At 44.5% G+C, this 16,595-nt stretch overlaps 1 protein-coding gene across 2 annotated transcripts in view; it reads left to right on the top strand.

Annotated features, from left to right (window-relative positions):
- Nucleotides 1–16,595, top strand: part of poc1bl (POC1 centriolar protein homolog B (Chlamydomonas), like) — a 94,443-nt gene that overhangs the window by 70,909 nt on the left and 6,939 nt on the right. The gene's annotated exons all lie outside the window — the stretch shown is intronic.

The following is a 16,595-nucleotide window of genomic DNA, read 5'->3' as shown; positions in this document are numbered from 1 at the left end:
AAATTGTATTTTCTTTTGTTCATGCGATGTGAGGGATCACTGGCAAGGCTAGCATTTGTTGCTAAACTCTAATTGCTCTTGAGAACAAAGAAAAATTCAGGCCCTTCGGCCCTCCAAGCCTGTGCTGATCATAATGCCCTAACTTTTAAAAAAAACGTTTGCCCTTGCTCGGTCCATATCCCTCTATTTCCTCCCTATTCGTGTATCATCTAGATGCAACATCATTTCCCAACTCTTGTACTCGGTGCCCTGGCTGATGAATGCAACCATACCATATGCCTTCTTAATCACCTTGACATCCTGTTGCCCCTTTTAGGGAACTGTGGACCTGCACGCCCAGATCCCTCGGTATGTAATGTTCCTAAAGTTCTGCCATTTACAGTATAATTCATATCTAGATTTCATCCTCCAAAATGCATCACCTTGCATTTGTCCGCATTAAACTCCATCTGTCATTTCTGTGCCCAAGTCTCCACTCTATCTATATCATGTTGTATCCTCTGACAATCCTTGGCACTATCAGCAACTCCGTCAATCTTCGTGTCATCTGCAAACTTACTAATCAGACCACCCACATTTTCCTCCAGATCATTTATATATACAATAAACAACAGGTCCCAGCACTGATCCCTGCGGAACACCACTAGCTACAGATCTCCATTCAGTAAAACACCTTTCCACCGCTGCTACTCCGTCTTCTATAACCAATCAAGTTCTGTAATCATACAGCCAGCCCACCCTGAGTCCAATGTAATTTTAGTTTTTGTCCTAGTCTACCAGTCAGGAGGTGGAGATGAATGAGCCTGTTTCTTGAGCTGCTGCAGTTTATCTGGTGTAGGTACACCCACAGTGCTGTTCGGAAGGGAGGGCCAGGATTTTGACCTAGAGACAAAGAAGAAATTATAATATAATTAGGATGGTGTGTAGCTTGCAGGTGGTGGTGTTCACAGGCAGTTGCCTCTAGGTGGTAGAGGTCACGGACTTCAAAGGTATTTATTGAATTACACTTGACTAGTTGCTGCAGTGCATCTTGTAGATGGTACATACTACCAACACTGTTGGTGGTGGCAGTAGTTAATGTTCAAGGTGGTAAACAGAATGCCAGTTAAGTGGGCTGTTTTGTCCTGGAATCATGTTGAACTTCTTGAGTGTTGTAGCTGCACTCATTCAGGCAAGTGAGAAGAATTCCATCACACTCCTGACTCGTGCCTTGTAGATGGTGGACAGGGAATTGGGGGATGAGTTAATACTAGGAATGGGTGGGTTGTTTTATGAGGAAAGGTTGGAGAGTTTAGGTTTTTATTCACTTGAGTTTCAAAGAGTAAGAGGCGCCTTAATCAAAACCTTTAAGATCAGGAGGGGCATTGACATGTTGGATGTGGAGAGGATGTTTCCTCCTGTCACAGAATCTCAAGCTAAGGGTCACTTTTTCGAAACAAGAGGTTGATCATTTGAAATGAAAATCGCTTGGGCTTCAAATTAAGTTACTGTGAAAAGCTCCTAGTCGCCACATTCCGGCACCTGTTCTGGGAGGCTGGTACGGGAAAGACAGAGATGAGGAGAATTTTTTTTTGTGAGTCTCTGAAACTTGTTCTTGATAACTGCAGTATTTATACAACTTGTCCAGTTACAATTCTGCTCAATGGTAACTCCTAGGATGTTGATGGTGAGGAATTTGGTGTTGGTAATGTTAGGATCCCAGATGAGAACCCAACTATTTCCAATTTGTGAAACTGTGAGGAAATGTTACTGCACCACAGGAATTATAACATTAACCCATAGTTATCTTTTATGTTTAAACAAACTTTAATTTAAATACAGAATTAACCACATTAACAACCAAGAAATAGCTTTATAGTTAACAATTACAACAATTCTTAAGTAAAAGGTGAAACTTTAACTTGCTTCCAAAATTTGCTTCTATTTCAGTTCAGATACCACTCACAAATAAGGTTAACAACTTGCTTTTCTCTGTGCTGGAGAAAGAACTTTTCAGGACAAAAAGCTTTTCAGGACCAAAACTGAAACACTTCTGTTCAGCTTAAAATCCTAGAACTAACTTTCCAAACTGACCTGGCTCCTCCCCTTAATTGCTAATTTATACCCAAAGCATAAGGTATTCTTCTGTCGCCTCCCAAAAGACGTCCTGTGACCTGTTTAGCCAGGACGAAACACAATGCCCCTCATAAATTATCTGCACCCCATGTGCTTTAAATGTAAACAATATTCCATTAGCAGAACATTTCACCTGCAAATTCAACAATTTGTACATTTTTATGACCCCTTAATCACAGTTTTATCAGACCATACTGTCTGTATGCATCCTAACCCAGGTTTTAATAACATTGCTGCAAATAAGACCACAAGATATAGAAGCAGAATTCGGCCATTCAGCCCATCGAGTCTGCTCTGCCACTTGATCATGGCTGATAATGCTGATATGTTACTCTACAGGGCTACAGACCAAGAGCTGTAAGGTGGAATTACACAGATTAGTTCTTGGAACATAAGAACTAGGAGCAGTAGTACGCATTTTAGCCTCTTGAGCCTGCTCCACCTTTCAATATTATCATGGCTGATCTTATTATAGTCTCAACTCCACCGTCTGCCAATTTTCCGTAACTCTTCAATCCATTACAAATTTAAAATTCGTCTAACTCCTCAAATTTACTCACTATCCCAGCATCCTCCACACTCTGGGGTAGCAAATTCCACAGACTCACGACCCTTTGGGAGCAGTAGTTTCTGCTCATTTGTTTTAAATTTGCTACCCCTTACTCTGAGATTATGACCTCTTGTTCTAGAATGCCCCCACAAGAGGAAACATCCGCTCCACGTCTACTTTATCCATACCTTTTATCATCTTATATACCTCAATTTAATCCCCTTCATTCTTCTAAACTCTAGAGAGTATAGGCCTAAACTGTTCAATCTTTCCTCATGTGACAAATCCCTCATCTCTGGAATTAATCTAGTGAACCGCCTCTGAACTGCCTCCAATGCTACTACACCTTTCCTCAAATAAGGGGACTTACTGTGCGCAATACACCAGGTGTGGTCTCACCAATGCCTTGTACAGTTGCAACAACACTTCCTTGCCTTTACACTCTATTCTTTTAGCTCTAAATGCCAACATTTAATTTGCTTTCTTTATTACCTGCTGTACCTGCATGCTAGTTTTCTGCGACTCATGCAGGACACCCAGATCCTTCTACACCGGAGCACCCTGACGTCTCTCCCCATTTGGATAATAAGTTGCCTTATAATTTTTCCGTACAAAATGGATGACCTCAAATTAAACTTCATCTGCCACAGTTAGGCCCACTTACCTAACCTATCTATAAGCATTTGTAAAGTTCTTATTTCCTCATTGCAATTTACTATCCCACCTATTCAGTGTCATTGGTAAATTTGGCTATAGAACCTTCTAGCCCTGTACCAAGCCGTTAGTATAGATTGTAAATAGTTGAGGCCCAAGAACCAAACCCTATGGCACCCCACAAGTTAAATCTTGCCAACCAGAAAAAGACCCATTTATGCCGACTGTCTGCCATCTGTCCGTCAGCCAGTCTTTTGGACGTTATAAAATATATAAAATAGGACAATTTCTCACATTCATCACTGTTGAACATCATTGTAATGCTGTTGAACATCATTGGGAGATGGTTTGATTCTCTTTTGTTGAAGATAGTCATTATCTTCCACCTGTGTGAAGTGAATTTTATTTATCTGAATGCTGTCTGTGTCTTGCTCCATGTAATTGCGTCATTGCTTCTGTATGTAAGGAGTTGAAAAGGGTACTGAACATTTAAATTCAATTACCAGTTAATAACTCAATTTCTGTCCTTGATGGAAGAAAGGCCATTGAAGCAGCTGAAGGTGATTAGCTCGAGGACACTATCCTGAGGAACTTCTGCAGTTATGTCCTGGGGCTGAGATGATTGGCCTCAAACACAGTCAGCCGCTTTCCTTTGTGCTAGGAATGACTCCAACCAGTGAAGAATTTCCCTGATTCCCATTGACTTCAATTTTGCCAGGCCTCCTTGATGCTACACTTAGCTAAATGCTGTCCTGTCATCTAGGGCAGTGATCTTCAAAGTCGGGGGGCGACCCGCGGGTGGGTTGTGGGCGTGTCTCGGGAGGGTCGCAGAGCCGTCCGTTGCAGCGTTCTTGTTTGCGCAAATTCGCATGCAACAGCAGCTGACTTGTAACTATGCCGGCTGCGAGTGGCCTTTTAAACCATATTTTAAAAAATGCGGCCGCACTGCGCGTGCGTGCCCGCTCATCAGTGCTCATGCTCAAAACTCTGCGCAGGCGCACCGATAAGCAGGCACGCATGCGCAGTGCAGCCACATTTTATTAATATGGTAAAAAGGCCGCTCACAGCCGGCATAGTTAAAAGCCGGCTGCTGTGCATTCTGCCCGGTTCGGAAGTGCTTGGTTCTTCTGAACGAAGCTAAGGCTGAGGTCCCTCTTCCCCTCCCCCCCCCCCCCCCCCCCCCCCAGCACCATCGGACCCACCCACAGAGATCTAGCGCCATGGCCTTCACCTCAGAACTTGCCTGTATCTACAGCGTGCTCATCCTGCATGACGACACAGTCACCGTCACCGAAGACAAACTCAGTGCCCTGATTAAAAAAGCTGGTGTGACCATTTAATGTCAATAGTCTGAGCTGCAACGTTGGAGTTGGTCGCAGTGCCCCAGCTGCTGCAACAGTTGTTTCCACCGCTGAAGAGAAAAAGGAGGACAAGAAACAGGAAGAATCTGAAGAATCTGACGAGAGTCTGGCTTTGGCCTCTTTGATTAAACGTGCCGTGCAACAACATTGTTACAATTTACAAAAAATAAATAAAAATTGAATATAGCAGCTGGCTGCTATGGCTGAAGACCGCGAATTTGAGCAATCAGGGATGCAGAAGATTTTTTTAAAAATTCCATGTAATCTTCCTGCCTGAGGGTGGAAGAGAGCAGGTCACGGCCCCCCAAACGTCGCCATCATGTACTTTGGGCACGATTGTGATAACTCCATTTTGTCAGCAGCAAACAAGGTAAGAGAAAATGGTGGGTCGCGAAGGTCAGCCGGCGTGGGTTGTGAAGGTTGGCCAGTTGGTAAATATGGGTCCCTGGAAAAAAAGTTTGAAACACACTGGTCTCGGGCTGTCACCTCTCACTCAACTCTTGAATTCAGCTCCTTTTTCCATGCCTGAACCAAGTCTGTGATGAAATTTAGTATCAAGCGCTTCCGGTGGAACACAAACTGAACATTAGTGAGCAGATTATTGTTGTGTAAGTGCCACTTGATACGGCTGATATCTTCCATCACTCTGCAAATAGTTGGAACTAGATTGATGGGCCAGAAATTGACCCGATTGAAATTGTCCTGCATTTTGTGGACGAGATGCATCTGTGCAATTTCCCACAATATCCAATGGATGCCTGTGTTGTAGCTGTTCTGGATAACAAGTCTTCTTTAGAACTACAGCTGGGAAGTTGTTGAGGCTCCATAGCCTTGGGTTATGCAGTGCCATCAGTTAATTCATGATACCATGTGAAGTGAATTGAATTGGCTAAAACTAACATTCATGATTCTGGGGAATCTTGGGAGGGGGCTAGGTATTTCTGACTGAAGATGGTTCTACCTGACATGGAGACAAATCCTTTGTATAAAGGACTTCTGTTTCAATTGCTTGGTGAATTTCATAATATAGTTGCGTCCAGCAGGTCTTGGAACAATACAGTGTACCTGGGAATTGGAGCTAAGCCAACTTCATGCGTGGGCACACTTGTGACACACGATGCTTTGCCTGAGCCAGCTCAGTGTGCTTAGTGAGCAAGAGGAATTGCCCATCTGTTGCCAGATTTTAAGATCAATCAAAATCTTGGGTCTGCATTGTATTCAGTCCTCTAAAGTTTGAAATGCTTACCTTGAAAATGGAAGCTGATGGGAGAAATGTACTCTTGTGCATTCATGCTTGTTCTTAGTTGGAAGAATTTGATACATGATGTACTGATGACATCACCGGCAGTTTGGATGGGCTAATTCCGTCTAGTCTAGCAGCCTGTGGACAAGACACCTTTCAAATAAAGCTCTCGATTGTACCTTCATGGTCTGCAAGCCTATCCTTTAAAAATACCACAAAGAAACTGGTAACTAGATAGTTGATCCACACTGCAATCACCCTAAAAATAACTGCAGAAATCTGGTTGAGTAAGAAAAATCACCACTCCATGCTGCAGCCATCCATAAAGGGATTAAGAAGATAAAAACATCACACAACACCATGGAGGGGTGCCAGATAGTAACAGCAACCATCGAGGAACCAAATTGTAAACAAAGATTTCAGTGAAAACAGCATCAAAAGAAGCTTGCCACATGCTCTGCCTGGAAAGTTCTGGAACTGTGATCCATCTCCTGTGAGTAGCAAGTAAAGTAACAAATATCCTGCAATAATTGATTGAGAGCTAAGGAAGGTTTGAAATACCCCTTGCAAAACTCTGAAGAAAAGGCTGAGCTCAGGGTTACCTTGTTTGAAAGGAAAAAAGTGAGGTAGTGCTAAAACTTTGTGGCACATTTGTGTTTGTCCCAAAATGGCAGGTGTCTTTGACACCAGAGGACCAAATAATGAAAGCATCGAGCACTGGAGCTCATACACAATGAAAGATTCAAATAATTTGTCCAGGTGACCAAAATTGTGGCGGACATAGTAGCCCCGATCTTCCTGAGCACGATGCACGATGGAGGGAACATTCAACTTCCTGCGAAGTCTGGTGAAACCAGAAATACCAGGCTCGAAAACTTATGGTGAGAGTCTGGAGATATTGCAGGGCCGTTCTCACCTAAACGCTTGGTCATCGCTGAGAGGTTCAGATTCCACAAACCTAGCCAGCAAGAAGGTGAATCAATCACACATTTCGTATCTACTTTAAAGAAATTAGCTGAATACTGTGAATTTGGTGGTGTCTTTAATGACACCATTAGAGACCGTCCAGTGTGTGAGTTAAGAAGTGTAGCAACCAGAAAAGGTTGTTAACAGAAAGCAACTTAGCTCTAAAGAAGGCTTTGGAAGTTGCGATCTCTATGGAATGAACAACTAAGGAAGCACAGCAATTAAGCTTAAGCTCTAAAATCCATAAAATGTCGGCTGAGCCCCAAGCACCAACACAGGTTTGAAATTGCCATTGATGTGAAAAAACTGGGCTGCAGTTTGCTGGATTAAAGATGCAAAATGCTGGAATTGTGGTAAAAAGGGGCATATCGAACGTGCATGTTGGAGAAAGAAACAACAAGCTTCAAACAAGAACTATAAAAAGCAAGAACCAAATACATCAAGTGAAAACCGAATAGAGGGAAGAGCATTCATGCGATAATAAAAGGACACAAAAAGGCACCAGAGTCACAGACAACACACCATCTTTGAACATATTGGCCATTGTGGGTGGACCAAACCATTACAGGGTCACTTCTTTACTGGAGGGAAAACCGGTTAAAATGGAGGTGAACACTGGGACTGCGGTTTCATTGGTGCTAGAAACTGTTTACCAAGAGAAACTTTGACATATCACCTTGAAACCCTCAAAGATAGTACTCAAAACTTATTGGAGAACTGGTTCCTTTCAGGGGACCATATCAATGTAAATATCCAGTTAAATAAACAGACCGCAACTTAAAGGTAATTATTTATTGAATGTTGTTAAAGGTAACTATCTAGTCCTAATGGGGAGAACCTGGCTGGAGAGAATCCAGCTAAATTGGGCCAAGGTAAATCTCATATCAGATGCTGAAGCAGGCCCAATGAAAAGCCCAAAGGAACAGAATGTAGCAGTTGGTGAAAAAGCTCTAAAAGCAGCTGTGGCCATGGCTCAGACTTGTAGAGCTGGGACCACGCCTGTAAAGGCTCAGCATATTGTACCAAATGTGGTTCAGGATCGAGAAATAAAAGGATGAAGAGCTTACGGAAAATGCACATGAATCCTTTGACAAAAATGAAGGTCAAAAGTGTACTGAAAAACTCGGCGAGTATGTCCAGTATGCGTTTATGTGTTCCCTTTGTAAATTCTGAATCTCAGAGGAACAGGAAATTGAGGCACCTGACCATTAGAAAACACACTAGTTCATTGGAAAGAACATTCAGTTTGGAAAAAGATTGCTGATCGTAAACAACAGGAACAAAAGGAGTCAGCACAGAAACACATGAAGGATGTTTGGATGGGAGTTGCTCCAAATAACCAAATAAAAAAGAGTTGGAGCTGCTCAGAGTGCAGACTGCAACACCCATATTCCTTTCCTGAAGTCCACTGAACACATCAACTGCAAGAAAAATTACCATAAACTGACTCTGGTTAACAATCCAACCCTAAAGGCTAAATTTGATATGTCCTTAAAGGGTGAGAACCCTTTTGGAAATCCTCAGGAGCAATAGCTTCAACTAGGAAGTTTAGAAGTTGCATTCCAGAAACTGGACCTAAAACGTGATGGTGAATGCAGTGGGAATGAAACCCTGCGGGGAGAGCCTCGGGGTCTGATGAAGGCCATAATCTAGAGAAGACATTACAGAGGCTGTGCCATGAGATTGAGATAAAGAAGGCCCTGCTATGCAGCCTGGAAAGGCAGCGTTGGGCAACTAAATTGATAGCCTGGGGTAAGAACGAAAGAACGAGCCTCTGATGTGAAAGCCCTGAAAAAGCAGCTGAATCAGGTTATACAACTTGAGAGCAGGGAGAAACGCCACGTTTTTCCTCAAGGTCAAGAAGTATTTATTTTTTAAAAATAAATTTAGATTACCCAATTTTCTTTTCAATTAAGGAGCAATTTAGTGTGGCCAACCACCTAACTTGCACATCTTTGGGTTGTGCGGCTGAAACCCACGCAGACTTGGGGAGAATGTGCAAACTCCACACGGACAGGGACCCAGGGCCAGGATTCAAATCTGGGTCATCAATGCCGCAGTCTCAGCGCTATCCACTGCACCACATGCCGCTCATAAGGTCAAGAAGTATTGACCAAGATCTATATGACCAGCAAAAAAGTGAATACATGTATTAGCACAGACAGGACTGGTCTCCTACAACTGTCCTTTTCAAACTTTTTGCCGACCGGCCGACCTTCGCAATCCACGCCGATCGACCTTCATCGATCCACGCCGATCGACCTCCACGACGCACGCTGACTGACCTTCGTGACACATGCCATGTTTGCTTACCTTTTAATGTGAAAGGGGAGTCTGCTTTGTCATCACAATCTCACTTGAATCCGGTTCAAAGGAGCAGAGGGAAGTGCGCATATCAGGTGTAGACATCAGCCAGTTCTTTTTGCCATCTTCATCTTTATGAAAGCAAAAAATCTAATGTCACACGTGCAGGTTGTCATGATGGATATAGCAACAAAATGCCTGTTTTGCTCAGCACTGGATACTCTGAGATGCTACACCAGAATGCTGACAGCCTCGAGGGCATTGGCGAATTTCTAATGTGGCATTACACGTAAGCTGCAATTTGGAGTCAGCTCTAATTAACAACTAACTCTGTGGTCTCAACTGAAAAATAATTTTCTCACATCACTTCTCTTTCAAATTCTGAAGCTTCCCTCATTCGCTAGTTTGTCCATGCATACAACCCACATGGGCTTTACCTCCTTGTGTGCATTGTCACAACTGACAAAACCATACCTCAAGAAATCATCTTTATACTTCTTTGGTCCAAGTTAAGTTTATTTTTTTCAGGGCTGTTAACCAGAGGTCCTGGAGCTCTAACATTACCACTGCTCTCTCCTTGGCAGCTCTCTCCAGCGGATTCTGTTGTGAGATCCTGTCCAACAGGTAAACTGCCTACTTGAGTCTCTCGCCCTCTCTTACTTTTAAGAAAATCATTGATCTTCACAGTTCACTTGCCTTGCTTGCTTGCCAGCAGCTGCAAAATCGAAGCAACTCTGCTCCCTGCTTTGGTGCCAAAATCATGTCGCTGGATGGCGCTTCTCATCAATTCTACATGCAGGGTGCATGACCTGCTCCCTGCTGCCACGTTTGGCTGGGAGATTCCTCACAGCCTCATCATGTATCTTCATTTAAAAGGCAGCAGCAGCTGCAATTCTCGATGTAAAAGCCAGTAGCAGCTGTTGGGCGCTTCTCCCGCGATCGGGAGCACCATGGGAACAGCGGGATCGATTGCTCTGCAACCCTACCAACACCCACCCGCGGGTCACGATCCTGACTTTGAAAAACCTTGGGCTGGATTCTCCACCCCACCACACCACTTTTCAGCCTCAACCCGCCGGGGGAATTCTCTGTTACGCCGGCTGGTCAATGGGGTTTCCCATTGTGGGGCAGCCCCACGCCATCGGAAAACCCCCGGGCATTGGCAAAACAGAGAATCCCGTCCCTTGTCTTACACCATTTAAACTCAGGACAATGTGTGTGGAAGGCACGCTGACCAACCTTTTGCAGCTCGAACAAGGTTGCCAGAGACCGAGACAACCGATAGTCCACAACAATCTGCGAAGTGAAGACCTGCATATACCTGGTAACCTGAAGAACTGTGGAAGACAGTATATCAGTTGAGGACGTTTCAACACCGACTTAACCTTCAAATCCATGGTCGACTCCGGTTGAGGCAACAACAATGTTCAAACTCTTTTTTAAAAATAATATTTTATTAAGGTATTTGAAAATTTATTATAACAGTGACAAAAACAATGACATCAACATGGTAAAATAGTTCACACACCTCAACCAAAGAACAACAATCCGATACCTTCCCCTCTCCCACCCAGGTACAGGAGACTACTCTATCCTGTATCCCCCGTGGCGGCAGCAGTGGAAAGGCCAGCACATGTTTTCTCAGGAAGTCGCGCACCTGCAAATATCTAAAACCATTCCCTGCTGGCAATTTAAATTTACCCTCCAAGGCGTTCAAGCTGGGAAAGCTCCCATCTATAAATAGATCCCCATCCTTCTATTTTCTGCCCTCTGCCAACTCCGGAACACAGCATCTAGCCTATCCAGTACAAACCTGCGGTTGTTATAAATTGGGGTCCACATCGATGCTCCCTCCACTCTCTTATATCTCCTGTCCTCAGAGCCGCCACGACCACGGACTTGTGGAGGATCGGGCAAGCGAGAACAGCAGAGGTGCTGTTACCAATGCTCCCAGACTGGTGTCTTTACATGACGCCGCCTCCATCCGCTCCCATATCAACCCCTCCCCCACTACCCACTTCCTAATCATGGCTATATTAGCCACCCAGTAGTAATTGCAGAAGTTCGGCAGCGCCACTACCCTCTCCCCGACTGCGTTCCAGCAACACTTTCTTCATTCGCGGGGTTTTACCCGCCCACACAAAGCCCACAATAACCTTATTCACCCGCTTGAAAAAGGCCTTAGTGATGAAGATGGGGAGGCACTGAAAGACAAACAGAAATCTGGGGAGGGCCGTCATTTTCACGGTCTGTACCCTCCCTGCCAGTGATAGCGGAACCATGTCCCATCTCTTAAAGTCCCCTTCCACTTGTTCTACCAACTTGTGTCGTATCTCCCATTTCCGGGCCCCCTGGATTCCCTGATATTGAAAGCTCTTCCCTACCATTCTAAGCAGCAGCTCTCCCAGTCTCTTCTACCGTCTTGCCTGGATCGCAAACATCTCACTTTTCCCCATGTTCAATTTATATCCCGAAAAATTGCCAAATTCATCCAAGATTCGCATTACTTCCCCCATCTCCTCCAATGGGTCCGAAATGTACAAGAGCAGAGTGAGACCCGGTAATCCACCCCCCCCCCCCCGTACCAGCCCTTTCCAGTTCCTAGAGGCTCTCTCTTAATGCCATGGCCAATGGCTCTATGGCCAGAGCAAACAGTAATGGGTATCATAATAATATTTAGAAGCCTTCGGCAATTGGCCTTGAGTCGCCAGCAGTTTGGCATCCCCATTCAGTAGAGAAATCGGCCTGTATGACCAGCATTGCTCTGGATCTTTATTCCGTTTCAAAATCATTGAAATCAAGGCCTGCGACATTGTTGGGGGGAGGATTCCCTTCTCTCTTGGTTCATTAAATGTCCTCACCAGCAGTGAGCTCAATATCTCTGAAAACTTCTTATAGAATTCCACCGGGTAGCTGTCAGGCCCCAGAGCCTTGCCTGACTGCATGCCCTCCAGCCCCTTGATTATTTCCTCAATCTCAATTGGGGCTTCCAGCCCCTTCACCAGGTCCTCCCCCACCCTCGGGAACCTCAACTGATCCAGAAATTGCCTCATCCCTTCCACCCCAGCCGAGGGTTCTGACTCATATAGTTTACTATAAACGTCCTTAAACACCTCGTTCACCCTTTCTGGGTCCAGGACAGTATTACCGTCTCTACTCTTTACGTTATGTATCTCCCTGGCCGCCTCTCTTTTCCTTATCTGGTGCACCAACATTCTGCTTTCCTTATCCCCGGACTCATAGATGGCCTCTCTTGCTTTCCTCAACTGTTCCACTGTTTTCCCTGTGGTCAACAGCCCAAACTCCACCTGTAACCTCCGCCGCTCCCTCTGTAGCCCAGCGTCCGGGATCTCCGAGTATCTCCTGTCCACCTGGAGTATCTTCTCCACACTAATCTATCCCTCTCAGCCCATTCCACCTTTTCTCTGTGGGCCCGTATTGAGATTAATTCCCCTCTGTCTACTGTCTTCAAAGCTTCCCAGACCGTTGCTGCAGAGATCTCCCCTGTATCATTTCTTTCCAGGTAGCCACAGACCGCCTCGGCCGCTAGCAACCGCACATCCAGTCTCCACAGCGGGCGTTGCCCTCTCTTCACACTAACCCGTAGATCCACCCAGTGCGGGGCATGATCTGACACTGCAATTGCTGAGTACTCAGTATCCACCACCTTGATATTAGGTACTGCTCAGAACAAAAAAGTTGATGCAAGAGTATACCTTGTGGACATGTGGGGAAAAAAGAAAAATTCCTTTGTCTTCGGCCGTACAAACCTCTATGTGTCTACTCCCCCCATCTGTTCCATAAACCCCTTCAATTCCTTTGCCACAGCCAGCCTCCTCCCTGTCCTGGATTTTGACCGGTCCAATTCCGGATCAGTGACTGTGTTGAAATCCCCTCCCATGATCAGGTTATGTGACTCTAAGTCTGGGATCTTACCTAACACCCGCCTCGTAAGTTCCACGTCATCTCAATTTGGAGCATATGTGTTCACACGTACCACTCGCACACCCTCCAGCTTCCCACTCACCATTATATACCTACCCCCTTGTCTGACATGATTCTCCCTGCCTTGAATGCCACTCATTTGCTGATCAAAATCGCTACCCCCCTGGTCTTTGAGTCCAGTCCTGAGTGGAACACTTGGCTAACCTACCCCATCCTCAATCTCATCTGGTCTGTAACCTTTAGGTGTGTCTCTTGTAGCATTGCCATGTCCGCCTCGAGTTCCATCAGATGCATGAACATGCAAACTCTCTTGACCGGCCCATTCAGTCCTCTCACATTCCATGTGAGGACGGGGGGGGGGGGGGGGCTTCCAACTCACCCCCACCCCGCTGACTAGCCATCACCCTTTTTAGGCCAGCCTTGACCTCACGCCCTCCGCTTCTTTGAGTCCCCACTCGGGCTGTTGCCGTTCCCAACCTCCCATTTGTCCCCTAGTAAAAGTTCCTCCCCTGTCAGCAAAGCAGCTTCCCCCACCCTCCCTTCCCTCCCACCCCCACCTCCACCAAGCAGCAACAACACTAAAAACCCAATCCCCCAAGTCAAGCTCCAGCTTAACACCTGTCCACCCCCCACTGCGCTGATGATGTTCAAACTCAAACAAAGTTTACAGTCACCATTGAAGTTAAAAACTCACCACTATTCTTAGAATTCCCCCCATACCAAAAAGGGTTGATATTCTAAATGGTGAACAGGGATTCTCACTCCCTGACTCCGATGCAGGCTTAGGTGGGTGCTATTCAGGTCAAACTAAGTTTTCAAGTTATCCCCTGGTATAACCCATATCTTCACAGAAGAATTTTACCTACTTACCACTTAGTAGCATCGATATCCTGGGTCCTGCGTTGCTAAGTAAGTAAAGTAGGCTTTGTAATAACCACTGTTTCAGGAGCAAACTTTTAAGTTATTTTATTATTATATTTTTTCTTTTAAAAGATGCAATCACTGTCTTTACCGAATAGTAAAAAGATCTTGCTTCTCGATCCTTCTGGTTGGTTGAAGGGACCTTCAGGCCCACCTTGACAATCACTCTTCTTTAGCTTTTGGTCTTCCTCAGATATATTCACTGTTCTGCTCAGTTGCTATGCTCTATCTTTTCCATGTACCGAGCTGTGAGAGCTGGCTCTGCTGGCTGTCTCTCACTCTTTAAATTCTGGTCTTACTTAGATGTATTAGCTGTTTTAGCTTGGCTGCTTTGCTCTGTCCCTTTCCCATGATCGAGCTGACTGTAAGCTGACTCTGAGCTGACTCTGCTCAGACTCTTGTTCCTTCTCTGCCCGTTTCTCAGGGTTTATATATCTTTCTAACAGTTATTATGTTTTTATGACTTTATTGTAAAGTAACTTTTATTTCACTTGGATTGTAAAAAGTGTCTTTAATCTAAATTTTTCTAACACGACTAAGTATTCATTTTGAGCATGACCTCAGCTCATAGATCTCTGATTACATTGTTTCCTTTTTGACGTTCAAAAATGCTTTGATTTCAAAGGTGGTGTGACTTTTGATTCCTGTCATTCTATAGTTTTATTATTATTAAATTGTGTCCCCAGCTCATAATTTTGACTTTGATTTGGGTCTGATTTGTGTTCACGTAGACACATTTTCTCCAACTTCCCATATTCACCCGGTGTCAGCAGAATTTCACCTCTAAACATTGTCACCTAATTCAGCTGAAAACCTCATCCATTCTTTTCCATCTGCTTACCTAACTTCAAAAGGAGATGCGAAACATTGCATTTAGCTGTATACTAAAATTTACTCGATTGTGACTTGAAAGACCTGCTTGTTTTGTTTGCTAAGCCTTTTTGACAAAGGCTATCTGCATTTCACAGGCCTCTCCTGCAGCTGCTGTTAACCCTTCGTGGGATTTTTCCCTACATTCTCTCATGCGCCCTTAGACCAGGTATTGCCAGACTTCCATGTTTTAAATGACATATCTTTCCATATTTTCAATTACACCATGTAAAAGAATACACCCATGGTTCTCCGACAGCTGAAAAGTCTAAATTATTGACTGTTGTGTTTGCTAATTGTTTTAACTATAAATTTTGAATGTTAACATTATACTGTGGTTCATTATCGGAACCTCTGTAAAAAAGGGTTAGGTGGGGTTACGGGGTAGGGCGGGGATGTGGGCCTGGGTGGGATGCTCCTTCAGAGCATCAGTGCAGACTCAATGGGCTGAATCGCCTCCTTCTGCACTATAGGGAATCTATGATTCTAAAGGGGGAGAAAAGCATTCCCCATTCATGTCTGTTCCGAGTTGGAACGAACATCACTTTAAGGGTTCGATCACGTGACATACTGATGGCATCATCAACAGTTTGGGTAAGCTAGTCTAGTCAGTCTAGTCCAGCAGCCTTTAGAGAGACACCTTTCCAATAAAACCCTTGTTTGTTTGTACCTTTTGCGGTCTGCAAGCCTATCTTTTAAAAATACCACATGTTTGCCACTGGTTAATGGCGTTCAAACAAAGCAAAAAGGGTATTCATGAAAGTTGGAGATTGGACAAGAATGTGTTGCTACGTTTAGAAAAAGATCCTCAAATGAATTGGTACATTGGACCAACATTATGGATGTTTTGAAAATTCTTGTTCAAAACTGTAGGCCTTTATCATGGCTTCACTTTTATAGGCAGACATGATCGGAAATTATCTCCATATTTATAGATCTTCTTTTATTAATTCAAGGCATGTGGGCATCTCTGGCTAGGCCAGCATTTATTGCCCATCCCTAATTTCCCTTGAGAAGGTGGTGGTGAGCTACCTCCTTGAACCACCGTTGTCCATATGTGGTAGGTACACCTACAATGCTGTTAGGGATCGGGTTCCAGGATTTTGACCCAGTGACAGTGAAGTAATAGCGATATATTTCCAAGTCAATATAGTGTGTGTCTTCCAGGTGGTGGCCCCATGCTTCAGACTTCAGTCCTTCTATGTGGTAGTGGTTGTGGGTTTGGAAGTTCCTGTCGTGCATCTTTTAGATAGTACACACTGCTGCTACTGTTACCACTGTGCGCCAGTTGTGGAGGGAGTGAATGCTTGTGAATGGTATGCCAAACAATGAGGGTGCTTTGTCCTGCATGTTATCAAGAGTGTCGCTGAAGCTGCACTTATCCACACAAGTATTCCATCATATTCCTGTCTTGTGCTTTGTAAATAGTGGATAGGCTTTGGGGAGTCGGGAGGTAAGTTGCTCGACACAGGATTCTGGGATTTGGCTTGCTCTTATAGTCACAGTATTTATATGGCTAGTGCAGCCAGTTTCTAGTCAAAGTAACTCCCAGGATGTTGATAATGACGGATTCAGCGGTGGCAATGCAATTGTATGTCAAGGGGTGATGGTTAGATTCTCTCTTGTTGGAGATGGTCATTGCCTGGCACTTGTATGGAGCAAATGT

The sequence above is a fragment of the Scyliorhinus canicula genome, chromosome 5 (genome assembly GCF_902713615.1).
Source record: "Scyliorhinus canicula chromosome 5, sScyCan1.1, whole genome shotgun sequence".
Taxonomy (NCBI): domain Eukaryota; kingdom Metazoa; phylum Chordata; class Chondrichthyes; order Carcharhiniformes; family Scyliorhinidae; genus Scyliorhinus; species Scyliorhinus canicula.
The sequence above is the reverse complement of the archived record's forward strand: the minus strand, read 5'-3'. Positions and strand labels throughout refer to the sequence as shown.